Consider the following 21160-nt stretch of genomic DNA (forward strand, 5'->3'; position numbering starts at 1 on the left):
TTATTGTTTCTTTTTACCCAGCACCAAGCACTGGCCCTGGTTCAGGATAGGTGCTCAAATAATACTTGAATGGATGGGTAGATCCTCCAACCTGTTCTTGAGTCTTAAGTAACTTTTCTGGAGGCTAACGTAGATCCTTCCAGTTACTAGGGTGAAAAGTACTCTTCCATTTTCCATTTCCAGAACTTTTCCTATTTAGATTTAGGTTGTTCAGACCTCTCTCCCCAGGGGTCAAAGAGGCTGATTAGGACTAGGTTCTGCCAAGTGTCATAGCCTTGAGACCACCTGCTTCTTTGTTCCCAGGGCAATGACCTCCTTTGTGTTCTCATTTGCAATGACTGTTCTCCAAAGGAAGTCCCATTGTGACCAATTGTGAAGCATAACAAGGACAATAAAGTATGATCATGTGGAAATTGAAGGCCTGACCAGGGGGTACCATGAGACAGCAGAGTGTCAAGGGCTTGGGTGTGTATGTGCGTGCAGGACTCCCTTTCATCCAGTCCAGGAAGCTTAGCACCACAGCAATGCTTAGCATCACTGGTCAAATGAGGTTCATCTTGGAGATGATATTTAAATGATTCATTCTTTCCTCTACCTTTTAAAACAAGAATAGAAAAATTTTATGTTGAAAATCATGGATATACTGAGGTTAGGATGAAAGGCCCCTAAAATATACATGGATGAGTTAATAATAAACTTAGGATGTACTCAAGAGAGTTCAAGAAAATAAATATTTGATAAAAATGAAGAGTGATGCCATACGTACATAGATATGTACACATACCTATGTGTATACGTACATAGATACGTACACATATCTAAGTGCGTATAACATGCCTGATGATCTCCAAAGTCCACTAACTAACCCGGTCCTCCTAGAAAGACAGAGAAGTCCTCTGAGTAAGACAGAGAAGTAACAGTCTTCCTATCTTAAGAAGAGAAAACTGAGGTCTAAAGTGATCTATTGGAGGCCAGATGGCTAGTAAGTAGTGACAAGATGATAACTGGGGTCCTTGATTCCTAGACCAGTGTGTTTGTTTAGTTAATCTATCCTCAATATGCATTGAGGCTTGGGAGACAAAATTACCATCAGCTCCATTTCAAAAGGGCAACTAAAAAGAAAGAGAAAAATAAGACAATGTGTTCAGTCTATTATTTTACTAAGCTCTCCAGATTCTTTCCCTATTGAATTTTTCATGAACATGAAGACCCCCTTTAATTACTTCATTCCTGGACCAAATTCATAAGACAAAAATAATTTTAATTTTGAACCTTTTTGTAGTGTGAGGTGATTAGAAAATATCATCTGCAACAAACTTTTAATTATATGCTCAGGGTCAAACATTTGAAACCTTATTTTCATTAAGCTGGCACTGCCATCAACCCTGCCTTTTAATTTTTCACACAGCTCCCTTTCTATTTCCCCCCCGCCCTGCATTCGGCTCCGAAGCACGACCTTCCAGCTCCTCCTTTGCTCCAGATGAGGGAGAATAAGGGAGTTCTGAGCCTGTCGCTGTTCTGCAGCAGGCTGGGAGGCAGTGTCACCTACTCTCTGAGTGGATCGTCAGGCAGGTATGGAACTGCAGTGAGAACTAAGAAAACCAGCCGGCCACTGCAACATCCATGCAGCCCACCCATGACCAGTGTGCATGCCGTCCATCATCAGACACAGAAAAGGAGAGCAAGTGTTTAGAACTCTAATTTTTTTAAAGATTTTATTTATTCACTTAACAGAGAGCACAAGCAGGGGGAGTGGCAGGAAGAGGGAGAGGGAGAAGCAGGTTCCTTGCTGAGCAGAGAGTTCAATGTGGACTCCATCCCAGGACCCCAGAGATCATGACCTGTGCTAAAGGCAGATGCTTAAAGCGCTGAGCCACCAGGGCGCCCTGTGTTTAGAAACTCTTATAGCAATTTCACAGAGCAGTTTTATGTCTGTTGAATATAATAATAAAAAAGGAGGTAGTATCACAAATGCTTTTTTATTTCACTTTTCTAGTCATTTGTTTTTATTGTGTCTTACAGAAGTATTGATCCACGACAAATTGGAAAAGAAGCAAAAGAACTGGTCTTTCAGCACAGGCAGTGCAGAGACAGAAGCACTGTGTCAGCCAACCCCACCAGGTCTTCTGAGTCATGTTTTATGTGGGAGGAATATAGTGATTTCTTAGAATATCAAGGATACCTACATCTCACTGTGAGAACATAAGGTAACAGAAGTATAGCTCTGTAATAACTGCCTACACTTTTGATTATCCATTGCATTGTGATCCTCTGGGTAAAGGGAAGCAAACAACCCAGAAATGAATAAAATCAAATGTCAGTCATTGTACAAGGTAAGATATTTAAGCATAAACCCAAGGGATCCTGCTGAAAACCTGAAATTTTAAACACTTGAACTCTTCGATCAGATGCTGCCGACTAAAACCGGTCACGCTGAGACAGGCATGGCTGTCCCCACCCTCCCTCTGCTTTTTGGGAGCTGAGGTGAAGTGAGCAGGTGGTTTCGGTTCAGTTCCTCATTTATAAACTGGCTCTGCAAAAATATACACGCATGAAGCCACTTGTTGGGTGGTCTCAGAAGAGGGCACAAGACTGACCGGACATGAGACACAATTACCCTCTCACCCTAGAAGGAAGTCCCTGCAGGTTAGGGGTGATGTCTATCAGCAGGTCAGGATGAAAAAAGCCAGCACATCTGCTGCCTATGTGGTGAGGGCCTGGGGGAGAAAGGGAAGATTTTCATTTCCAGATTCCTTCTTTGACCCGTGCTAAAACTGACTTAAGATAATCAGTGATCCGGTGATCCTGAATATTAGGCTTTTTAATCCTCATCGTTCAGATGGTTAAATCTGTCTTTTTGAGGAAGCACTGTAAATTACCACCTTTTGAAAGTTATACATTTTTTTAACGACAAAAGGAGGTATGATGGAAAATTCTTTTTTTGGGGGGAGGGGAGATAATGGGCCCGATAAAATTAAGTCTGATTAACCATGATATTTTGATTGCATATAATTTTGTCAGGAGACAATGGATGTGTTATCAACACTCTAAAACTGCCCGCGTTTCCTGTTACCGGGTTTCTTGGGCTTCATGACAATGCGGACTCCCTCTAGTGGCCAAAGGAACATACGTAAATTCACAGGTTTGTTAACAAAAAAAAAAAAAAAAAAAAAGAGTTATCTTTTGTGATTTGGCTGTTTTCAAAAGAAAATAATTTTCTTTGATGTACAATTTCTTTTTGGAGTACTTCACATGAGGTAATTACATATAAATCAAAGAAAGTGCAAAATGTAGATTTTATTCTTAAATTAAGTGTATATGATATGTATTTAGTTATAATTCTTGTAATTGATTAGACAGAAATTCATCTTCTGAATTTGTAATATTAAATGTTCAGAACAAAGAATACTCATTAAATTTATTAATAGGTCCATAATTATTCTTTACCAATACTAGTGCTTATCACTTAGGTGACTGTATTTCTACAGAGAGATTATTTCCAAAGCAGGTATCAGGTCATTAAACAGAATCATTATAATCTGATGCCTGTGATGAAGGCTTTATTTAACATAATAAGCATTTATCCTTTCAGGGGAAATGACAGATTCCTAAAATGTTAGAACCATAAGTTCTGGATAAAGAAGATAACACATGTGGTAATTCTACAACCTCCAAAGCAAAAATAAATAAATAAATAAAATTGTATATAACTCATTTTTTCCATGTACTCCCGAAGCCTTGTTTTACAGATGAAAAATAAAAACCTGAAAACCAGAAAGCTCAAATGACTTGCAATAACCAGGTCCTTGAACTGGTTCAGAGAAGAGGGAGCTAGAATCTGACTCCCCTGATTCTCTCAGTCTACAGACGACTGAGGAGAAATAGTCCTCAAGTTATGTTCTTTCCGCTTGCATCTTAGCCCTGACTTGTGACTATACTGTATTTAGAATGATTTCCGGGTGAAAAAGGCTCATTCCTTTAGACATATCACATTATTTTTTTTACATTGTAGCAATTATTTGAGGACTTTCAGAAGCATTTGCTAGCAGACAGAACAAACTCCTAGAGAATTCCTTTTATGGAATGAAAATGAGAAATTACTAATTAATGATAACAATAATATATGCAGATTCCTGGCACCAATGCTTTCCTAATTACCATGGACTTAAAACTTAACTCTGAGTTTCTTGTAAATTTCTGTGGTTTTTTTGTGTGTGTGTGTGAAGAACAAATGATGACAGATTAGTAAAAGTGCTTTGAAAATTGTGGTAAATGCTATAAAAAAATTCTTGCTTTAGTTTTCTGAAAGATGAAAGAAAAAGAACGAAATCACCTATTTTTTGGGAGAATGAAGGAAAACAGAAGAAAATCACCCATTATCTCCACAAATGTGTACTGAGTGGCAGGTTCTGTGCTAGGGGCGGAAGAATGTATCTCCTGAAAGTTTTAGCATTTGATCTGGATGAGAATTAAACTCTTGTCATAAACATAGCTGTGAACTATCACAATTATACTCATCTAAAAACAATGAATTTTTAAATCTTGGGGAAGGCCGGACACATTTTGAATCATTCAGAGATTTCATGTCTTAAAAATGTAGAAGACCCCCTTATCAATCCAAACTGACCTCTGAGAAAACAGGAAGTGTGTCTGTCTTGTCTGCTTCCGTGTGCCCTGCACCTAGGATAGCTCCAGGTGCGGCGTGAACATTCACTCTGCATTTGCTGAACTCCAGACTGGAAACCAGAAGAGCCCATCTGGAGGGCAAAGGCTTGAAGGGTTGAAAGAGGAAGTGAGCTACGGAGGGAGGGATGGAGGTGGTTTAGTGCCTTGCTCAGGAGATGTGCACCTTTGTAAACAGCATACTACCTAAACCTTCGGGAGGACACTCAGTTGGAGCTTCACTTTTCAGGTGGGTAAATAGTGACCACATCTGCCAATACTTATCCACAGATTACATAGCAACCCCAAACTGTCCTCTGTATTCCAAGTTGCTGGATAAAAAAAAAAAAAGTGTGAAATCTTAACCACTGATAGAAATGTCAGAAAAGCAGGCAATAGATATCAACATTGATTCTTCAGCGTTAATAAAAAACAAAATGCATACAAAAACAAAACCAGTTCACACGATTTACCTTTTTACTCTTTAAAGGCTGACCAAAACAGAAAAAATAGGGCTCATTTAGACTAGATGTCTTCACATATTAGACTTATTGATTGTGACAATATTTTTGAAAACCAAGAGTAGAATCACCTCATTCCATGTGTCTGTCAAACAAAATGCTCAACTTAAAAAAGAGAGCTGAAAACCTGTGAAATTCCACTTGTTTTCCAATGTTTCATGTTTTTTAATGTTTTTTTTTTCCTAAATCCTAACACATGATGGGTGATAGAAGCTTCTTTTTACTGTCAGAGAGATCAAAGAGAGGTTGAGAAAGAATCCATAAGCAGATGCTGCCCAGTGACAAACCTGAAAGAAGCAGACAGTGGGGCCAGATGTTGGGGTGACCTTCGGTCTGCAGAGCACATTGGCATGGTGTTGATTTAGATGGTTGTTGGCAGAAGCTTTAGATCCAGCAGCAGGGGGAAAAAAACTAAACTATGGAATCCTTTCTTACTCTTTTCCATCACTAGAAAACCCGAAACCACTGGTCAGTAGTGCTGATGGCTGTCAAAGAAGTTGAATTCATCGCACAACCCTGCCAGTAGGTATCACATCAAAAAGGAGTGAGCTGCATGAACAAGAACATCTTCAGGCTGTGCCATTTTGCATCCCACTCTACTTCCAACAGCTGTTTCTTGAGCGAATGCAGACGCAAAATAATTATACGAAAAGAACAACATATTCGATAAGTGGGACAATGTTTACATTTATTACATAGCCATTAACAGAGGATATAACGATGAAAGATGCTGACATGTCTAAAAAGTTAATGCCCTGTCAACAGTTCTAATTAGTGCTCAATAAAAGTTCTCAATTGAACTCTGAACTGTCAACTCTGGAGAAGGATGAGAAAGTATTTTTAATCAAGCAGAATTACTCGAATCAGTGCAGCAGACACACACAAAAAAGAATACATAATGACATGTTACAGTTTTAAAGACTCCTGTTCATCATGCGATTATTCCCATCATTCACTCAGTAGGAATGTAAAGAATTTTTCTAGTGACTGAAATATTCTTATTACTGTAAACACTGGCAACTAAGGTAACAGATCTCTAATCTCAGGTTCTGACATAATTTTAAATCTTCTCCATGATACAGTCCTAAAACATCGAACATAAACAAAGGCTTACTTTATAATATTAGATATGATTGAAGACCACACAGTTCCTCTGACGCTTTTAGACATTTTGTCACTTTACCTGGAGAAATATACACTGCTTATTCTGCATTGCCGCTGATGTCCAGCACTTGTCAAAACCTCTATCTGTCAAGGCCTTCACAAAGAGTTGGAAAATGACAGATCAGGATGTCTGAGTTGATGGAGCCCCAGGAAAAATGGAACAGATAGAAAATTCATGACTCTAAACTATATCAAAGTGACTTCTGTCAACATCATGTCAAAAGAACTGTTCATTTTTAGAGGTTTTTTTTTTAATTATATAAACACTTTTTTGAGTATGAGCTAAGTGTAATGAAAAAAAATTTCTTGGTGTACAGTATGATCATCCAAATGTTCCAAAAATATACTTTAGATCATCCAGGAATAAGGAAAATTCTAATAGTAGACACTGTCTGCCAGTTAAAACCAATGACATTCAAGAGAGATGTATGAAGATACTATCGGCTTAAAATAGGACAAACCATCTGGCTTATAAAGGAACAAAAGTATATTTTTTGCATATTTTTTGGACCCATCAAATTTCTACAACTGGATTAAATTTTATTCTTCTACAATCAGTTTTGATCCATTTTTTGCTTAGTGTGACAATTATAAAACACTAATTCAGTGTTATTTTCTTAAACAGGTTTCCTAAAATATCTGGTATTATTTTAATTTTTAAAAAATCACTGGAAAACCCTCATAATGCATAATTCCCTTAAATTATTGCTTTCAGAGGGAAGTAAAAAATAAATGGCTTATAATATGCAGTACTGCATACGCAGAAACACTCCATAATCACATTCAAAGAGTCATTCACCGAATGAAATATGAGTTGCATAAATCTGGAAATGACCACTCTCTCGATTTAATTCCCAATACCTTTTAGGGAGGATGGCTGGCACCTGGTGCTGGAACCCAGGCAACTTGATTCCACTGCTCATATGTCACTGAAACAAACAGGATAAGTGACCTTGTGAAGTAAAGATCATGGACTATGCAATGTGTATATATGCAGAACAGACCGGAAGGGAAAATCCACCATACACACACACACACACGCATGCACACATGTGCGGGGATACATGAATGCACAAACATGCATACCCACGCTCACAGGCAGACCTGCTACTGAAAGAATCAAAAGTACAACTTCTACAACCACTGCACCTGTCCATGATACTATCATTCACTTACATGACTTCACTGAGCTAGGATTTAGTGGATTTTTACCTCAGTGTTTCTTAATAGCTCCCTTTCAGAGACCGTCTACGATCCCTCTGAGAGTGGCCACTGACTTGGTGCACTTGTCCAGTTGCAAAAAAAAAAAAAAAGAAAAGAAAAGAAAAAAAAAAACCCCACTACCTGTGACCAGAAAGGTCTGCTTACCTCCAGGATGACAAAAGATCTCAAAAAGTAATGACCACCTCCAGTACTGAGAGAAGAAGCTTTCTTCAAAACGGTACCATTGCATGGTGTCTAAATACGTATGGGAAGTACCATCCATTAATACAAAAAGTAGGACAAGATCGCCATTTCTTATTACAGGCAGAACTCAATATATCTTGTGTCCTACTTATGAGAAGATGTTTATTACCTGTAAGTGTACAGAGGTGTGGGCTTCACAGCAGCCATGATTGGTAATAAGCCTCTTTTTCTCATTTACATTGATAGCAAGCATTAGTGAAGATATATGCATTTCATTTCATGGTTCAGAAAGAACAAAGTATATGTATATGTGATAGCAGTGGGTGGTTAATGAAATGGTCTGACAAACATAAGCTAATACATAATCATACCAGAATGTGAACTGGAACACCTGTTCCTGCTTCACAGACTTGCAATTCTTAAGGAAAAGTTACCATTCTCAAGGATTGAAGCCACTACTATTTAGACATCAATATGCTCCAAGGAAAATTTAGTCACTTTTTTTGTTGTTGTTGCAATCACTAAAGGGTGGCTATTTTAATGCTATCAAATCTCTTTTGCTTGTGTCCTAAGAGTAATGAAAACTTCACACATGCATGAAGCTCCAGTAATTATTTTAAACTGCCTTCTGTTGTCCCCCTGAGGAACACGGTGGTATTTGTTTGATGCAGTTTAATTAGTGTCAGGGTAATTAATGCTATGCTATCTACATGAGATCAAAACCCTTTCTTTGTAACACTCTGGTAACTAAGAACTAAGAAAAGGAAGCGTTTTGAAAACGTCGAGGCATGGTGTTAACCTGGGTTCATGAGTGAACCGAATTGCTCATCTCTTCCTCCACGCCTCGTCCAAATGGCAATTTCAGTCCCTCCCAGGACAAGATCAGAACCGTGATGCATTGGAACCACACCGCCAGGCATACGACCCAGTGGCTGCTCTGGAATTAAATTCTTTTTTTATGGGTATAATCAAATTAACTAAAACATTCACGGTCACCAGGCACCTTTTGCCATAGTTTAATCCTTTAATAATGAAATAGTAAACTTTTGCACTGCCGGAGAACTACAGTCCCTTGTAAACAGGGTGTGATATTACCATGTGCTGATATATTTTTTCAAATAAAAGAATCATTTAGTTTAATGAATGAATGTGATTCTGCTTAAATGCCTGAATAAAATTTGCATTTAATAGTAGGTATAGATATTCCCTCTATTTGACAATAATGTTAAGAGAGGAAAAACAGAGCTAGGCAAGGGAAGAAGTTAAATACACAAAAATTCCAGACACACACATAATGTGCACTACCATAAATCCTTTTTAACTGTTTCTTTGGTAATAAGCAACGGCAGTATAAATCTCCCAACACACAAACTCAAGCTGATCACAGGCTTAAGGAAATAGCTCCAGTTATCTTGACTGGATAAATTATTATATCCTAGAGGTTATTCCAGTTTCTAATAAAGCACTGTGGCTAACAAACAAAAATAAAAAGATCAACCATTTTCTTTATTTTCTAACAGATGAAATTACAGGCTGCATAGGATAAGACACAATGGCACTGAATTTATTTTTACTCTCAAAAATGCACCATACAATGTTCATTTTGGAACAAGACTGGGGTTTTAACACAACGATGATAACCGGCATTAGACTGATAACATTTTTTATGGGAAGGGGAGGCTTAATGGCACGTATCTAAAAAATAAACACGATCGGTGTAAAGTCAAACCAAATGGATTTAGCCCATTATGTAAGTATACTAAACGTGAAAATAACCTCTGCACTGCCCAAGAAATGAACAACAAAAACATACTTCTAGAGGGTACAAATGTGGTCTATAGTAGTCATGAAATTGTGGCAGTATCCATCAGCGGCTGAAATTAAGGTTAACGTTATAAAATGAAATCTCACTAGCTCAGGCTGACGGCGTATCACAACCTAGGAGGGTTTGTGCTGAATGCATCTTCTTGAGAGCATTCATTACTGAATACCTAGTGGGATCAGCTGACTAGCAAAATATGTTCTTTCGCATCTTCAGTTCTGCTTCCTGCAACTTCGTTGTTTATCAATTAAATTGATAAATACAAGTGACTTTGATAACACAGGAAACGCATTATGCAGTAAAGTAACCTCCAGGAACCCTGCAATAAGAACTGCGTGCAAAGTTCAACAACTGTGAAGGAACTATTAAAGAGGACACACAAACAAGTGACCTTGACTGACAAACGCACTTCATTCCAGCAATAAACAGCGGTGGTGCTGATAACTGTTCATTGGCGCAGAGAGTAATTACCTATCTGTCAGCGTTGCTGGTGTGTGCGAAATAGTATAAATGAAACATACATAATGTACGGCAATAATATCGGGCATGCAGAACCTAATGTATTATCATCATTCTCAGGACCCAGGTTTATGTGGCTGCCACCACTGAGTAAATGCCTTCTAGCCATGATAATTTCATTCTAATCTCTGTTCCATATTATAATTTTCATAGCTAAAAGATACTGAGGAGCAATACGTTTCAATCAAGGGCTAAATAGAACACAACCTGTAACTGGGTATTTTATACACCTATATATTTTTTTTCTTTCAAAAAAATTAGTCAATTTATGAAGAGACTGGAATAAGCTGTAAATTTATGGGTGACAAACCCTGTCTGTACCAATGTCACCATGTTGGAGATGGACTGAAAGAGGCTTATGAAAAGGTTGGGGGCTTTGTCTCCCATTTCTCTCGATAATACAAAATTCTATCTTTTTAAAGGTTCCTATTCAGTTCCAACATGTAAGGTAAGAATGCATTTTTGAACGAAATAAAGGATAGCCCCTATTCAATAGGAGAAAACTAATCGATTGATTTCTAAGACAAATTACCTTGATTTGCAACGAATTGCCCAACTCTTACAACAGAAACACAGAATAATCTTCCACACCGTGATACTCTACTATTCTTATAAAACTGTCCAACTCTTGCATGCTTGTTTGCTTTTTTCCTTTAATGCAAATGAAATTTGATGACATCTCTAAATCATATTTAAGACCATGCAAAAGAAACCAGGAAAATCTAAGTAGCCGCTAGGCCATCAGGACAAATCCCTTGTCTCGGGGATGAAGCATTAGAAAGCCACAGCTCTGTCATCCAGAAAGGAAAGAGAATAGATGAATATTAAAGAAAACACACTGGCATATTTTGATTGTTTTAATCCAGTCTTCTTATCTTTATAGCAAGAGTGTGTGTTTATTTTGGAAACTTTGGGTAGTGCGAATTCATAAAATTAACGCAATGGTCTGCCTTTTAAAAAGAAGTCATTTTAAACAAATTTTAATTGAGCATCATCCATTCTCACATTTCAAATCACACAAGTGACTGTAACTGCAGAAGAACCTCATCTTCATTATTTAACGTTTTGTTTGCTGGTTCCTTAAAGTTGTTTTCTAAAATTAATATTGTAGGTGATAAATGAAGTCCTGACAGGAGATTAAGCAAACCAGAGAAATGGCTCAAGTTTTTCTTCAGCGTTATCCTTTTGTTTTCTGCATTTTTCTTTCTGTATTCCTAGTCAGTAAAGAAAGCCATCAGGCTAACTCATACTAACTTGTTAGGAGAATGATAAGTTAATTCTCAGGAAAGCACTTCTATTTTATAGAAGAGGCAAGGCAGAGACATAGACAAAAAGCTTAGGAAAAGGTATTACCCCCTACTTCATTGATAAGAACAACAGCATTTTTTTTTTTTTTTTTTACATCTTACTTCTTTGAAATAGCTTCTTAAAATCTTTGTCAGCCAGGTGGCAGCTGTTGACACCTTCAAAAAGATCAAGAGCACTCTAGCATCAAAGTACCTTAGACTTGACTCTTGACTCTTGTATTGAAATACTGTAACGAAATCCAGTATTTCATGCTATTCTGGTTTTGAGGAGCATCTGTTACAGGAGCATCATTTGTTATCATAAAATGATCCTGATCACAATCACATCTTAACAAAATATCCAACCAAATAATATATTTATTTTATGTTGATTATTTGTGTGTGGCCCAAAAACATCTGGTTAAGTTAATGGATTAAATTGAACAACTAGCTGATTTTAATGGGGGAAAAAAATCAACTGAATTCACCTAGTTCTACTGTCAGAATTTGGACCATATGAATCTTCTTGCATTGGATCTACTGAGGCATTCATCTCTGTGGCCTGCTCAATAATTTTTTTTTAAGATTTAATTAATTTTTTTTTTTTTGAGAGAGAGAGGCTGAGCAAGGATGGGGGGGTGGGGAGGAAAAGAAGGAGGTGAAGGGAGGAGCAGAAGGGGAGGTAAAGGAACAGACTCCCCACTGAGGACAGTACCCAAGGTCATGGGCTCCACTTGGGGCTCCTTCTCACAACCCTGAGACCACAACCTGAGCTAAAACCAAGAGTCGGATGCTTAACCAACTGAACCACCACCAGGCACCCCTGGCCTGCTCAATAATTAAGCATGCTTACACTTAGCAGTGATTCTTAAACTATGAATGGGGCAGACAGCCAAGAGACTCTTTCCCTTATCTGCAGCTCAAGACAAAGGACAAGTGACTTCTTCCCTCCAGCTGTGAAGAAGCACTGTCCTAGGGGCTAAGTGTGTCTAGTGGAGTGAGTCTTGTCACTCTGGTGTATTGCAGTGATAAAAATATTGAGAACCAGTGAAGAGTATAATCTTCATAATTCAAAACAAGTTGGGGGGAAGACCACCTTTCCATAATTTTCTGAAATAGCCTCAAGGATATTTATCAACGAATTTGATTACAATTCAAGTGGTTTATTTTCTCCTTATATATCAGAGAATTGTTATTGCATTTCATGGTCATTATTCTTTTTTTTTTTTTAAGATTTTATTTATTTATTCATGATAGTCACAGAGAGAGAGAGAGAGAGGCAGAGACACAGGCAGAGCAAGAGCAGGCTCTATGCAGGGAGCCCGACGTGGGATTCGATCCCGGGTCTCCAGGATCGCGCCCTGGGCCAAAGGCAGGCGCCAAACCGCTGCGCCACCCAGGGATCCCTCATGGTCATTATTCTGAATGCCTGGAACCTCACTTTCTCTAATGAATACTGTTGAAGAAATGAATGAATGAATGAATGAATGAATCACTGAGTAAATAAATGGTATTCTTCAAGTTAGTTATTTAAAAAAATGTATATCCTAATTTGATGTTGCAAAGCTCACATCAAAAAGAAATCTCAAAACGATAAATGCAAACTACTTTCTCTATCCTGTTCTTTGGTGTTATAAGATTTTTTTTTTTTTTTTTTGGTAATGGAATTATTTAGGATTGATGGTTTTGCAGTTAAAGAACACTTTTAAATCAGAAATTAACTTTTAATATATGGCTTGGTGATGATAATACTGAGGTATGTAAAGTGTAGTTGCCTTCTTATAGGCAATATACTTGATTAATTTTGAACAATTTAACAGTGAAAGATTAATTAAGAATTTCATCCAGTACAGGCCATCTTTCTTTTCCAATTACATTCCTTTAGAGCCACTATAACTGTTTTAATAATTGTACTGAAAATGCTAGAAAGTATCAAGATAATACAGTGATTCAGTGAGAACAATAAAATTCAGAAACATGGCACTCTGATATTTGGAGCATTTAACATTGTATTGTACATTTAAGACTTCCGAACTCAAGGGGCACCTCAGTGGTTCAGTCAGTTAAGCCTCTGCCTGCGGCTCAGGTCATGATCCTGGGGTCCTGGGATGGAGTCCTGATTCAGATTCTCTGCTCAGCCAGGGGCCTGCTTCTCCCTCTCCCTCTGCCCCTCCCCCCATCTTGTGCACTCTCTCTCTTTCTCTCAAAGGAAAAAGACTTCTGAACTCCAACAGGTTATGATAACCCTCGAGACCTAAAATCAACTTTAAATTTTTTATTTATATAAGAACTACTTTTTACTAAATATCCATTGGAAAATACTTTGCTAGAAAAAGAAAACAGAATGTCTCTAATTAGATGTTTGTGGTTACTTACAATAACAATTCTCTGAAAATATATTCAGTAGCACTGTCTTTGAAACAAATGAGTACCTTATTTATCGGTAAATGGGATCTGAACTCAAGGAAATTTTAGAATGCAAAGGTGAAGCTGAAGTTCAGAGTTCCTGGTAAAATGGACTATGAGATTCAAGTAAAATGAGGTAATTTAATTTAAAAAATTTAATTCAGGTGCTCCTTAATGTGCTTAAGTTAGTTCTTAAAACAATTATTCTTCCCATCTACTAACTGAGCAATTGTTAGCATTTAGGTACAAACTTCTCATCTTTCTAACTTTGGTAATATCCCAATTTTAATGGCATAGAAATAGTTATCAAAAGTTTATCAAATATGGAAGTTTCCTTCACTTACTTGGTTTCTGATAAGCAAGCTGCAGCAAGAAATTCTTTTGTTGCTTCCGGATAATGGAAATAAGTTTTTGTCCTAAATAACAGCCTAGTATTCTTATCAATTGGATTTAATTAGGTCCACTTCATTCCCTATTTAAAAAAATATTAAACTAACCCCAATAAAAGAATGACATTGCTTCAGAGAGAGGCTGTCCAGCACCATTACCAAAAATAGGCTTTCAAAGAAGACCTGGATTGTGCCTGTCTCAGCTATTCACATGATACATGTGTCCTACTACTTTGAATTGCATCTCTAAAGTGGACAGGGATAGTAGTGCTTCATAGGCACATGGTAAGCCTTTTAGAAATGAGAGCAAGGATTGTTATCAGAAAAATGTTTTCTTAAAGAAGGTATTTAAATTGCTATAAAAAATGGAATTGAGCAATTCATCTACTTACTGCCATCTAGTAGCTCCTAGAATCAAAATTTGTATTAGAAACCCTGAATGATTCAGCTTTAAAACAATAACAAATTAGTATGCATTTAGAATCTACACCTGAATAACTCAAAATGCATATGCTCTGCAACATATGTGTGTACCAAACAAGCCTGCAAGAGAGAAAATGAAAGTCTGAGAGTTCTACTAAGATAATACTTTCATCTTTAATGGAGTTCATTTTCATTTAGTTTTGAGGGTCTCTAGAGGCCAACAAATGAATATCTGAGCCAACATTATTTCCCAAATTCCAGAGTCTATTATCTATTCTGATTCAAGGCCACATTCCCCTGGTAACTAACTAGTCAGCTTTCCGATGTCATCTCCAGGTGAAAGTTCTTTTCTAGGCAAAGTGTAAACCAAGGGGGTTTATTTGGTACCAAAGAGTAACCTCTTCCTCTCTTTTGAGTAAACAGAGACTCCACAAGCCCAATCAGACTAGAGCTATTTAAAAACTCAATAGATTGTATTGCAAACATGACTGGCAATCAAAAGCTAATCACTGGGAATGGAATTCACTGCCATTTGAAATGAAGAGTCTCCCTAGTCACTAACTTGGCAGGGATCAACTGGATAGAGTCAGTTATCCCCAAGCCATACTAGTAAACCATTTCAACAGAATATTAACATTGGGATTTTTTATTTCATTTTCTTGGACTCCAACTTGTTTTTCTAAAGACTTAAAATTCCAAATCAAATGCAAAATTTTCTCTATTCTGACCAATCAGAAACTCCAGACTTCTGAAGAAGGTACTGGTAAATATACATAGGAAATGAGATGAAACCATTTTTCATAATTTGCTACCAAAGTAAAGAGAAAACTGTAAAGAGAAATACACACTGATGTAGAATGGGCAATGAGGTGGGGGGACAGAGATGGGAACTATGGGAACTATGCTGGGGTCAGATGTGCTAATTACATAATTCAAATGCCCTCAGGTTCACTGTTGTTTCTTTTGAAATATCTAAATAATACCATGGCCTCTGGGTGCACTGGCTATGGGCAGCAAGAGGCAAAGGAACTTCTCTGTCCTCCCTTGACTGATTGTCCTTCAGTCTGTCTCAGCACCAAGTTATCTGGATTGAGAAACAGATTTGGACAACAAAGTCTAAAGCTTTTTTAAAAAATGTTTTATTTATTTATTCATGAGAGACACAGAGAGAGAGGCAGAGACATAGGTAGAGGGAGAAGCAGGTTCCCTGCATAGAGCCTGATGTGGGACTCGATCCCAGGACCCCAGGATCACCACCTGAGCCAAAGGCAGATGCTCAACCACTGAGCCACCCAGGTCCCCCAATAGAGTATAAATCTTATCTAAATTCAATATTGATTCTTGAGTATTACTTTTATCTAATCTATATATTTCACATGGGATTATAAAAGATTTTAAGATTTTACTTATTTATTCATGAGAGACACAGAGAGAGAGGGAGAGGCAGAGACACAGGCAGAGGGAGAAGCAGGCTCCATGCAGGGAGTCTGACACAGGACTCGATCCCGGGGTCTGCAGGATCATGCCCTAGACCGAAGATGGTGCTAAACTGCTGAGCCACCTGGGTTGCCTGGATTATAAAAGATTTGAATGAAATCTTAGCTTTACTCTCTTAAATTTACTGGGTTTGGTGGTGCTATGATATCATCTTCTCTCTACTTTGCCTCCATTGTGGCTCCCAGTTCATCCTACTCAACAAGATATTCTTACTCCATTCACAACAGCCAATATCCCACTGTGCTTTGTATTTTGTAAAACTTATCTTTCTTTAATATTCATTTATCTTAATTTAGAGAGCAGGGGAGGAGCAGAGGGACAGGAAGAGATAGAATCTCAAGCAAACTCCCTGCTGACTACAGAGCCCCATCTTATGACCTTGAGATCATGACCTGAACCCAAATCAAGAGTCAGATGCTAAACAGACTGGGCCACACAGGTACTCCTGTTATTTTATAACATTTATTTTTCACTACTTGGTTGTAACCGAAATCTCTAAGACGTCTCCCATGAAAAACCACAAAGGTATGAATAAAACACTTCTCAAAGTTTAATGTCAATATCAGTACTACTTCAATATCAGGACTATTATGTAGTCTCGACATTTCAGTTTGTTGCTTTATGCACTGTTTGTGTGATATCTTCCTGTTAGCCATTTGATCCTGAGTAATGAAGACTTTCTAGAAGGTAACTGGAGAGAAGCCATATAACAAAATTAAAAAAACACATGAAAAGCTTCCAGGAAAGGTAATAAAAGAAGAACTAAGAATAAGATGTGTAAACAAAGTTTGAGCAGCTAAATTTTTTTGTTGATCATCATAAGCTATACTAGGATTTCTAAAACAATACCATAATTTTCATATTTAATATTTTAACGATTTTTGAAATTTAACTTGTTATTTTTCCAAATTAATGCCTTATTAAAAATTCATTATTTTTAAAAATATAGCTTTAATGTATTTTTCATTCTTGGATGTATATAAGTATGTAATAATACATGCATTCTGATCTGTTAAATATTCAAAACTAAAGCTATTAGTTATAATCACAACACACATAGCAAAATCATAGTCAATAATACTTCCAAAAACTTTTCCTCCAAATGAAGCCTGAAGATATTTATGAATGAGAGTGTATATATGTGTGTATTACAGGGCAAGGTGCCTTCCACTGATTTGTGTAGCTAGGTGGAGGGATTTTCCCTAGTTAACACAATCACTCTCTTGGTCTATCCTGTACTTACCTCCTCATTTGCCTCCCCACAAAGAAGAAATGCTAACTCGTTTAAGTGTGGATGACTATGATCTGACAAGCACTGGTCCCCGTTACTCCAATGGGTAGAGCTAATCTTGAAAAAGTAGAAGTGGGGGTATCTTTTCTTCTGCCATATCAGCTCCAGACCAAGGGGGACAGTTATCTTCCTGGTAAAATGTGTGTGCTCTGAAAACACAATGATTTTCGTAGGTGGGCCATCACCCTCATGTGTTGGGAAGAAGAGCAGAAATAGAGAATGTTAAGCAAATCCCTGTAGCTACAAACATCAAGCCTCATTTTTCCAACCAGCTTGAAGAACACTAAATTCAATATTTTTATTTCCAACTTTCTGTCTTCTAGCTTATTTATCAGTTGTTTCTGAGTAAATGGGATAGAGGGCAAAGAAAGGAGCATTGTGCATTGATTTGTCACTACTCCCTGCCAAACTAATGGTATGAGTGTGTGTGTGTGTGTGTGTGTGTGTGTGTCTATTCAAGTAATACCTTCATTACTACTCAGGACGTGTGTAAAGTGAATACTTTACAGTAATCTGTCATGGTGAAAATTATTAAGAAATTAAAATTCTGGAACTTATAAGGCTGTTCATGAAAAACTGGACTACTTTCTATGTTAATATTTTTGATTGTGTATGTTTTACAAAGAATGAAGTTGTTCTTAAGGATATTAAAACTGCTTAGCACTGGTCTGGATGGAACCATAATTTACAATTTAAGCACAAGAAAAAGAATAAATGGTATAAACAATGTGTAGTCTTTTCAAAGAAAAAGAAAATATCAGTTTACAAAGTACTGCCCTCAAGCACGTAACACGGTCAAAAATGAAGCACCAACAAGATGGCAAAGGATTTTATTTCTTTTTTTTTTAAGGATTTTATTTCTAAGTTAGTTTCACTATACTTATAGATTTTTATTTTTCATGAGCTATTTCACCTTGTTTTTCACCATTTGGGAACAATGTATTTCAGTCCAATTTCATGACTGATTGTGTCATGCCACAGCATTTGGTTGACATTTTTCTGTGGGCCATATCAAACACAGTTCTGTCAGATAACAACAATGGGGCTCAGTTCACTCTGAGGGAGTTGTTCAAGCAGCAGCCAATCACAGCAGATTCAATCTCAATGACTGCATTAGTCTCAGAACCAGCTAACTGCTCAGAATCCAGTGATTCTAGAATCTCTCCATTCCTCCTGGCTGAACAGTGTCACCAGCTAGGTCTTTTTAAAGCACCAATCTGTCAGGTCACCACTTCTTTCTGAAAGGCTCTCAAAGGCTTCCCATGGTACAGATAAAAGCCAGAATCTTTAGAGTGGAGTCTGAGGCATCTACAATCTGGCTCTGACCTACTTTTAAGACACACCACTCATCCCTGAAGTCCAGTCAAACGAAACTGTTCACCACTCCCTAAACTTGCCTTAAATTTTCTCTTCTCTTTCTTTGCTCACATGATTGCCTTTGCTCTGGAATTGTTTCAAGTCCAATTGACTTGTTTTGCATGGTCAAGTGCCATTTCTCTCTCACTTGTTCATTCACCATTCATTCATGGAACAAATTCTGTATAAGCTGTTACTGTATGCCAGGCACCGTGTTAGGCACTTTCTCTCTTAAACTAATCTTACATTACTAGATCCTTTAATCTTACTTGGAAGCAATCTTGGCTTTTCAATTCTGCACTTTGTACCTTAAGACACTTAACCATATTTAGGTTCAGAAAACTGTTTCATATATCACTGTAGGCTCACAGTACTTGGCACATAACAGGAACTTGATAAATTTCATGCATGGGTTATCACTAGTTGAGTTACAGATGAAAATGTAAATATAGAGCACCTTGTAAAATACAGATAGTATGTTTTTATTTATATTTATTTACATTATATTCATATAAATATAAACATACAGAAGCATAAAGCACCTTATAAAAACAGATAAAATATTTTACTTTCAAATTAAGCTTAATATTTAAAATTACATAAATATTCAACTAAACTAATTTGAAAAGGAAATAACTTCTTTGTTGTAGTTTAAAACAGGAAAACTTTTGCAATATCTTACAAAATAAAAGTCACATAACTTTTCAGCTTAAAAATACTTTCTCTCCCATCATAACAAATTGCATGTATAGCAGTAAGTACATTTCCATTTCATAATTTTAGAAGAGGGAGAGCGCTGGGTGGAGGGGTAGAGTAAAAGTTTCATTTTCTAATCTTTTGGTTTAATCTACCAGAAGAAGACAATGCTGGAGGTGCTGAAACTTTAGCTCTAACATTATCAGTAATATTTTCTATCATCTCAGCACAGATAAGTAAAAAGATCTGCTACAACACTTTGAACAGGAGAATTATTGCAAACCAACTCTATATTTTTACACACTTCACTTCTGAGTGAAAATAATTTCACATCTGCAAGGTAAACCCACTGGTGTCTTTCCAGATCAGCAACCCCACCACCCTGGGTCCAGTTACTGCAGAACAACCCACTACCTCCACTTGCTAAGAAGGGGCAAATGGTGGTGCTTGCTACCAGAGGACAAGTTATCAAGGGAAGATCATCTGCCTGGTGTTGATCTTGTCAGCTGTCACTATCTGAAAGGAGCTTCTGCCTTAGAGAGGGAAGCAGAGGTCTGCAGAAAATAATCCCTGTGTGCATCTCCATTGACCATTCAAATCTTGTCTCCCACTCAACTCTGTTACTTCCTCGGAAAGCTAGCTAAGTGAGATATTTGCCATTTACTAAGGCAGAGACACTAAGAAGGCACTCTTGTGAAGGCTATTTTAAGTTCCAAATATTCTTTTTTTTTAAAGATTTTATTTATTTATTCATAGACACACAGAGAGAGAGGCAGAGACACAGGGAGAGGGAGAAGCAGGCTCCATGCAGGGAGCCCGACGTGGGACTCGATCCCGGGTCTCCAGGATCACACCCCAGGCTGCAGGCGGCGCCACACCGCTGTGCCACCAGGGCTGCCCAGTTCCAAATATTCTTATAATATACCTTTCTTCTAGAAAATAATGTAGAATTTGATTTGAATCTTCCAAATAAGGCTTGCTTGGGAAGCCGTCTACTTAGTCATGAAATCAATAATGCTAATTGTAATTTACAATATGCAATGTAGCATGTGCTAATAGTCTTATTATAGTACTTTTGATAATGCAGATTTAAAGGGATGTCTGTCTTTATTACTGTGGAGATGAAGGACACCTCATTTAAACCGGAGTCAGGACTCCCTGAAGGGGGAGCTCTCACACATGAACCGCTCATTGCTTGCTTGCATAACCGGCAGGAAGAAGGAAGATAAGAATTATCTTGACAAGGGAGGACATTTTTCATACAGGAATTTCATCTGCTTTTAAGAACAAGAAGGAAGATCCCTCCCTGCTCCAGCAACAACACACTAACCACTGCTTGCAGTCAATGAGAATTGTCACAATCTCGAACTCTGGTTCTCCAATGAACTATTCAAAACAATCCTCCCAGTTTCTTCTAAAACCTCTGAACAGCTGATCTTCCCTTTGTCTTTTGAGGCTTGCCTATGGTTTGCCAGAGCTTGCAGGTTCTGAATTACAATTCCTCGGTTATTCCCAAATAAACTAATTTTGCTAGTAAAATAACTGGGTATTTTATTTTTAAGGTTGACAGTGACTATGTCTCATTTTCATAAATACTTTAAAAAATGACTCTGTGGCCATCTCACTTTTTTCTTCTGTACTGCAAATGTCCTACACCTCATAGGATTCTTTTAAGGATGAAAGAAATTAAGTCAAAAACATCACAAAGCACTGGCAGATGT

At 37.5% G+C, this 21160-nt stretch overlaps 1 protein-coding gene and 1 long non-coding RNA gene across 3 annotated transcripts in view; one reads left to right on the forward strand and one right to left on the reverse strand.

Annotated features, from left to right (window-relative positions):
* Nucleotides 1-21160, reverse strand: part of CYP7B1 (cytochrome P450 family 7 subfamily B member 1) — a 174405-nt gene that overhangs the window by 92219 nt on the left and 61026 nt on the right. The window lies entirely within an intron of this gene.
* Nucleotides 1424-3142, forward strand: LOC119866704. The gene is made up of 3 exons (XR_005381023.1): nt 1424-1572; nt 2023-2207; nt 3022-3142. It is a non-coding gene; the product is annotated as an uncharacterized LOC119866704 (long non-coding RNA).

This window comes from Canis lupus, chromosome 29 (assembly GCF_011100685.1).
Source record: "Canis lupus familiaris isolate Mischka breed German Shepherd chromosome 29, alternate assembly UU_Cfam_GSD_1.0, whole genome shotgun sequence".
NCBI lineage: Eukaryota > Metazoa > Chordata > Mammalia > Carnivora > Canidae > Canis > Canis lupus.